Source organism: Aphelocoma coerulescens, chromosome 5, assembly GCF_041296385.1.
Source record: "Aphelocoma coerulescens isolate FSJ_1873_10779 chromosome 5, UR_Acoe_1.0, whole genome shotgun sequence".
In the NCBI taxonomy this organism is placed as follows: Eukaryota; Metazoa; Chordata; class Aves; order Passeriformes; family Corvidae; genus Aphelocoma; species Aphelocoma coerulescens.
This window is the reverse complement of record NC_091019.1, coordinates 40,263,594-40,271,524: the sequence shown is the minus strand read 5'-3', so window position 1 is coordinate 40,271,524 and position 7,931 is coordinate 40,263,594. Positions and strand designations below refer to the sequence as shown.

General features: G+C 36.3%; 1 protein-coding gene across 4 annotated transcripts in view; it reads left to right on the top strand.

The window, feature by feature from the left end:
- STRN3 (striatin 3) overlaps positions 1–7,931 on the top strand; it is a 62,539-nt gene that overhangs the window by 1,501 nt on the left and 53,107 nt on the right. The window lies entirely within an intron of this gene.

Genomic DNA, 7,931 nt, shown 5'->3' with positions numbered 1-7,931 from the left:
ATCAAATTGCACTGCAACAGCAGCCGATGTTTGGAAGGCATTTGCTTTCAGATTTCAGAACCAAGAAGTATACCTGAGCCTGGGCAACTTCTGGCTCTATAATAAGCATGTAATTTGCACTATTTTGGTTACAACTATAATTAAGAAAGAATTTTAAAAAAAGGGAAACAAATGAAGAGGTTTCACTGTTTCACTTATTGCCAGTCTTCCCATTTTAAACCTTGTGGAATGGCTGGATTTAAGATCTGTGGTGGACATGGATGGGTGTTTTTAGCAGAGAGCAATTGACTGTTTCTCCTGTTTTCTCTAGTGTCTTAGTGAGCTAGCATTATGTTTATAAATATGTCGTTTAATGCTATTCATTACCAAACAAAACCATATTGATATAGTGGTTTTAGGTATGAGCTTGTTACTTTAAAACGAGGTACTGCTGTACCCTAACATGAAGAGCAGTTCAGAGACTTGGAAAGTTGTGTCTGACTGATAAAGTGCTTCTCTGAACTCTCGTGGCCTCTAGACACTGATGCACTCTAGCCAACTCTGCTGCTTTTTGTTTGTGGTTGCTGTTCGTTGTCCATGGCCATACCATTGCAGTTGCGTGTCTGTGGAGGTATGGTAGCAGTTGTGCCCCTGATTATGTATGTGTTGATTCACATAGGTCTGCATATGTCATAGGACTGAGATAGCAGACTTACTGCACAGTGCCTGTGCGTGAGGGTGTTTTGGTTTGGTTATTTTATAACTTTGGAAGCCCAGGATAGAAGCGGGGGAGGACATTACCTTTGGATTTTAGGTCTTAGCCTATACAATGGTGAAGAGTGATACAGGAATGTGTTGAGAATATTTTTGAAGATAGACGTTTACCAGGCCTGTGGGGTTTTTTTGTTGGTTCCGCAACTTAAGTTGTGAAGTCACAGCATATTTTGTGGCTAATAAAACGGTAATAGTTTGGACCCCAAACAACAATTTTGTCCACTGAAACTAGTGAGAGTGTTAATCATCTATGTGATGCTAGGTACAGGTGTGAGTATTCTGATGATTGAGGCCTCCTGGGCTGAAAGGAAAATTCCATAGCATGACAGTAGGTAATTTATATGGAAGGGGGTGTTAGATGATTTAGCTGCAACTCTCCTGGTGCAGGTAATGTCATTCTTCTTACGTCTTCATTCTTTCAAGATGACAGTAAACTCTGTAAACGTTGCTTCTCAGTCCTGGCAATTGCAAGTTCTTTATGACTTTGCTAACAATGCTTTATAAAAAGTATGTGGAAAACCAAATGACTTAGCAATATGTGTGATTTTATTTATGTGTTCTGAATCGAAGAATTTATTATTCCAAAGAAGATACTTATCCATGGTATGAATCAATGGGATTCCTGTGTGGTTTATTCACCCAACTCCTTTCTTTTAACTGTGTGGTTCAAGAGACGAGAGAATTGGCACCCCTAGTAGGAATGCTCTTTGTGTAGAGGGTGATGGTAAAGGGGGAAAGGATCTGCAGTAACAGTTTATTCTTTCTGGGATCTTGTAATGACTTTTTTTTCCTGTTCTACCCATGGGACAGACTTTTATAAATAAATTAAAGTACATATTATTTCATTGTGTAGAGGGTTTTGCCATGGCTGTAATGACTGACAGAGGGTCTCAAGCCTTTTGGATCTGAAGTCTTGTACTGGTAGATTTAAGACTACATTTACATCAGACTTCAAATCTAAAATGTTAATAATTTTATGCTGTCTTTCTACCTCCTCAGGTGCATGCTGTTCTGCTTGTGTGGAGAAGGGAAGCAGCATAATCATTGGACAAATCTGTGTGTGCAAACCAGTATCAAGTACAGAAATGTCAAATATCAGGAGTGCAGTACTTGAAACATAGTACACGTCTTTCCTTTCACTTGTAACACTGGCTGCTGCAGTGACTTCTTAAGCGTTCACTGGTTGCTGTGTTGAAAATAAGCTGTCTGGCCTTACATAGTGTCTTGTTCACTTCAAGTAATGGACATGATCTCTTCACTATTTAGTGAACTGAAAGATTTTCACTGTAGCAATGTAACTTTGATCTGCCAGTCTAATGGCCTTGATGTTGGTCAATAATGACCAGCTGTTATTCTGAGATGAATGGTCTTTCTAAGACGTTTATGCACTTTAGAGGAATTACAGCGAGTTCATATTGAATATTAGGTATTTGTTAGAAATAACTGTTCAAGGTGGTAAGTGGCTCCATGGTATCCTGAAAGAAAAAGAAACTTGGATGGGAAAACACTGTAGAGGTGCGCTACAGAAACTTAAGGAAGATAAAGTTGTGTCAGAAAGGAGTATCATAGGAAAGCTTGCAACTTTGCAGGGAAAATCGAGAGATCCACTTTCTTACAGGGTTTGCAGGCTGATAATGCTTGTCTGGAATAAAATTCTAAATTGTGCAGTTTATTCAGGTTTTCTGAACTAGATAAAAACCAGATTGAGTATTTTCTGATATTTCACAAGGATATATTGGGAGAAAATTACCAGTAGATGCTACTTCCAAATGCTTTAATGAATAGGAAGGATAATTAATAAGCATAAACATTCAGAACAAAATATATGCCATTTTGGTTTAAGCATTATACAGCCTCTTAAGTAACTTAAGTGTGCGTAAAGATTACTATGATTGTTAATACATTTTCTGTCCTGTAAAATGACATCTTTGATGGCACACAACTAAAGTTCCTAGTTTATCTTATTTTACAAATACTCTTTTTTCCCAAATATTTGGAGACGTTATGGAAGCATGTTTTCTAACATTTTCTAATATTCTTTATTTAGGCATTTAAAAAGTCCAAACCACCAAAACTCATAGATTTCAGATTTTACTTGCATGCCTCCTCGCTTCCCTTTCCACTGGGGATGGCGGAGCAGACTTATTGAAGGAATTTTATACAGGACATTCTTTAAAAAAGAAATGTATCTTTAGATAACATATGTGAAAGTGTTGATCTCATGAACAACATGAGATTATGTTCAGAGTGTATATACAGTCATGCTGCCTTTCAGCATTTCCAAAGTGTAGCAAGAATCAATTGCTGAGATACTTACCTGTATGTTTCTTGTTTTACTTTGTTGCAGGTTTGAAGGGGGGGTGGGGATTATGTTGGGAATGTTTCTCTCTTAAACTTGAAGGAGCAATTAATTATTTTCATAACAGACTTTGCTTTTGGCATGCAAATAATTTGTTTTCATGATAGATTGCAAGTGGAAGTGGTTATGAGGGTTGTAGAATGGTCATTAGATTGTTCGAAACAATCTGTGTCTCAGCAGCTAGGGAGCATACAGTAAAAATAAGTACTTAAAAAACCCCTGACTTTTCAGGAATTAGTGGCATTTTGTGCAGGGGACTATTGTAAATGCTTTTTTTTTAACATTTTCTTGAGTCAGAAAGTGTTTGGATAAGTTAATGGAAGAAAATTTCGTGTGGGTGTCTAAATTCAAAGATACAGTCTTTTTGATTTGTAAGTTTTCCGAGATTTGAAATGTTTTTTGAGGTTTATTCTTTTGTTTTTATGCTAGTCCTGTGGAACTTCCTGTTAGCCCGTGGTTAGGAGTGGTGTACTGAGGCTGGTGGTCTATTGGTCTGACCAGGCAAGCTGTTCTTATATTCTCATGGCCAATGAATGATTGAAATGAAGTCACATAACAGTTTGAGCTTGAAAGAACCTTAAAGATCATCTAGTTCTAACTTCTCTGCCATGGGCAGGAAAATGCTTTAATGTGATTGTTTGACGATACATTTAGTGCTGTTTTGATGCTGTTTCAATACTGTTTTTTCTTAAAAAATAAACCCTGATTGATATCAGGGGCATTAATTGGATATAATATGCAAGGTTAAGGCAGGAAATTCAGATGCTGCTGTTGTGAAATGCACAGTGTATTTTAACCACATGATTGTTTATCAATTGCATTCTAGATAGTTGAAGTTGGAAATACGATTAACTGATAAACTGCTATTTCATTGGATCTTACAGGTGAATCTCTGTATTTATTATGAAATTAGCTTAACTAAATCTAAATCAATCCTTAAAAAACCCCAAGGGATACTTGATCAACACTGACTGAAAATAAAATGAAGTAGGTTGTAAAAAGTTGAACAGCATTCTTGTTTGTGGTACATGTAAATGCCACGAGGTGTGTGGGTAATACACTCATCTGAACTGGCTAACTTCTCTTTGTGCAAACTGTTAAGGTGCTTGCTGTCGTGGGCATGCAGGAGTACTTTGTGGTCCAAATAACTAATGTTTATTCACATAATAAAAATACTTGAATATTTAGTATCTTTTTTTTATAGTGAAACTTTTTTCTGTATAAAATAGCATATGTATAAGAAGTTAAAACACAGAAATTTCTGTTCGTTAATCATTTTTCTAAGGTAATGATGAAAACAGCTACTTATTTTGTAGCGTTAAGTCCCTTTTAAGTTTAAAGCACTGAATTGAGAGTTCTTTGTATTTTGGGTAGAGGGCAATTAGATGTAATCAAGGGTTTCCTTACTGTGGCTTCCATAGCTGTTTAGTCAACTGCATTAACAGGCACACCACCTCTGGTAGAACTTCAGGTGCTTGTTTACTGAAGGTTAGAAGTCTGTTCTATGTGTCTGGGTAAATCTTTCTTCATAGGCTTCTTGACAAGACTTCTAAATTAAAATGTGCAGAGATGCTTCCTTTATGTATATGGATGACCTCATTCTTCCAATTTTATTTTTGAAACAATTGATTTAGGTCTTTAACATTTCTGTAAAATTTTCTTGCAGTATTCACCTCATAAAGGCAAAACAATAAAAGAGTTTAGGACATGGAGTGACATTAAGCTCCATGTAAAAACAGGAACAGGAAATACCTGGATAGCTGTGAAGTTTATGTATGGAATACTGGGTCAGTGTCGTAGTTGTGTAACTTTATCTGGAATATTGTTTCTGAATAATTCCCTTCTAGCAACACTTGGTATAAAAGTGTTTTTTACTGTGTAATAATTGCCTTTTCATAAATGATTATTTGCAATAGTAATGCTCTTACTTAGAATCAGTGCACAGAACTGTTACAACAGTTACTCTGGTAAGGTTTTCTTTTAGGCACAGTGTAGAAGTGTGTGGCAGATGCGTTATGTAACACTTCCTGAAGAATTACTTCTTTTTTTGAACACTGGGCGTGCATTTTATTTCTTAGTTTCATTGCAATTATACCTATGCATATTTAATAGCTCTTTAGGAAATCTCACTTGGAGAATTTTTTGTGAGGGTTTAAGTATCTGTTGGTGTAATTATTTATTTCATGCTGAAAGTAGGTTTTGAGGTAGTGGTGAGTGTTCTTGATCCTTCTTGTCATTTAAGAAGTTAAGAGAAAGTGATGATGGATTTATATTTCCTAACTGATGAAGAGAGTGGCTAGGGAAGTTGGGTCTTCCAGTGATGTGATGTATCTTCAGGACAAATGCATAACTTGCAAGAGCTTTGTTTGCCTATCCGATGGTTATTTTTTGTCACTCAGACTGTTCTTGAATTATGCTAAGCCATGCTCAGCGGGATACTTAGTTTAATATCTTCTGCCTTCATCAGTGCAACTCCAACAGGTATTAAGAGCCAATTATGAAGTTGGCTGTTCTTCAGGACCAGTCTTGAAGGTACAGCATGAATTTAAGCAGTCTGTACGTTTTTCTACTGTATCTTCTACAGTATCCACTATAGTATCTTTATAAAACTGTCTGATTAGGGGTAGTCTGCTGTTGGCAATTAAAGGTAAAAATACATTTTTATGATTCCAGAAAAAATTCCACTTAATGAGATGAAGTACATTCCTGGGTTAATTTGAAGTTATTGTGCATGGAAAAATCCTACATGTGTTGGCTGTAACATTCTGAAAAAAAGTGTGCTTCTCTGAATGCTGATTGAAATGATCCTGAAATAGAGAATGAACTTCAGTAAGTCCATATACCTGAAGGTCTTTCTGATTTTATGTATATATATATATATATATATATATAAAATGGGTTGATTGCTCTAAATTTTTTTATGTTTGCTCACCTTGTTTTCTTTTCACCCAAGATATGGTTACTTCTTAACTGCTACCAAATTTGAGGGTGGTGATGCTATAATACTCCTCCTAGAAGACAGAATCCAAAGAGAGTCCCTTGACTTTATGCCAGTGACCACTATAAGAAGCTGGAGAATGCTTGACTCTAGTATTTAACTTGAAACTGGTGATTTGCATTCTTTGAGGAAGAGACCCCAGGGTGCAGGAACAGAATACTGCAATGCACCTTGAGACCCTGGGAAAAGAAAAGATCCTGCTTTGGCAAACAGAACTCTCAGAAGAAAGTTCAAGAAGAGCATTTAAATGTGTTTACAAATTTCATAATACCTATTCTGTGTCATATCTTAAGCAAGATTAGTACAGTTGGTAGAAGGCAGGACCACTGGCTGTGAACTCCCTGGTGAAGTGGTGTGAATTAGGCAGTGCTGGCGATGTTCTGTGCCAGGAAGCCAGATTAACATTTAGGAGGTGCAAAATACCAGCTCTTCGTCAACTTTCTGTGATGCCTCACTGCAAACAGTGCATTATACACTTTCATTTTAGCTGTCCTACTCTTCCATCGCTTTTAATTCCATGAACTTGATTAAATTTTGTTGCTGTTAGTGTTGCCATTACCTTAATGCGAAGCTCTCTACACTGTGTAAGATTGTATTACTTTATATACGTGTATGTGTATATATATTTTTATATGTATGGCTTCCTATATTCAAACACTTTTAGGTCTTGCTTTCTATGGTCCCTTAGGACTGTGTGCTACTGACCTACAGCTGATGAGCACTGACATGAGTGTTCATCATTAGAACAGCGTAGGTCAGTTCAGATCACTGTGTTCACAGTCTGCTGTGGATTATACTTTCCTCTTTATCCCTAAATAATAAATAGGTATTCCTGGTTTTGGAAAGGAAGTGAACATTCTTGAGGATGTTTGCCACACTGCAATTCCTCCCTTCCCTTTCCAACTCGATAGTGGTTGTAAAAACCTGCCCCACTACAAAGTATACAACTTCACTCTTATTTATGTGCTCTTGTACTACAAATACTAGTAATAGTAAAGAGAATGAGCTTAATATTCTGTTCTGTGTTTAGTGTTAAATATCTAACAAAGCTTTCACTTTGTTGAAAGTAGCTTCATGTTAATGGAATAATGTGCTAATACAGTGGTGCTGACAGTAAAGGTGTTTTCATCTCTACTAAATTCAAGTACTGTCTTTTGGTATGTATATATAGTTAGTCTTACTGGTTGTAGTAGTGACTTTATTGGAAAGAAATTTCTTTTACAAGCAAAATTTATTCTCAAAAATGTCAAGCAGTTTAAAAGACTGTGTGTGAATAGTTTTAGATAGAAATGGTCCAAGGTGTGTAACTACTTTTGGGTTTTATTTCAAAGACGTTACTTGCAAGATTCATGCATTTAGGAGGAATGCAGAAAATAGAGATGATAATGATAGAATGAGCAACTGCAACTCAGGGTAAACTTTTGCTGAAATGGTCATGCTGAGTTGTTTTCTTCCATGACTTCTGTGAATTTCCTGCTAAAAGAAATGAATAAAACCCCTGAATGATCCTTAGCTTTTTAAGTGCTGTAAGGGAGCTATAAATACAGAAATTGGGAAGTGATTTCTGTCTTATGATCTGTGCAGAACTGGCAGAATCAACATTGCAATACAATGTCCCATTGTTTAGTAACAGTTTTGAAAAGAATGCTGAACATTTGACATAAAACCAGTTTGAGGTCTGGAAATAACATCTTGAGGACTGATCCATTTAGAATTCAGTCTTGCTAAACGAAAAAGCAATCTGTGAGGTAGCCTTATTAGGTGCCTCACTGGGTTTCAGACTTATTCAGGTTTTTTAATTTGCAGCAAAAAAAAGTTTTC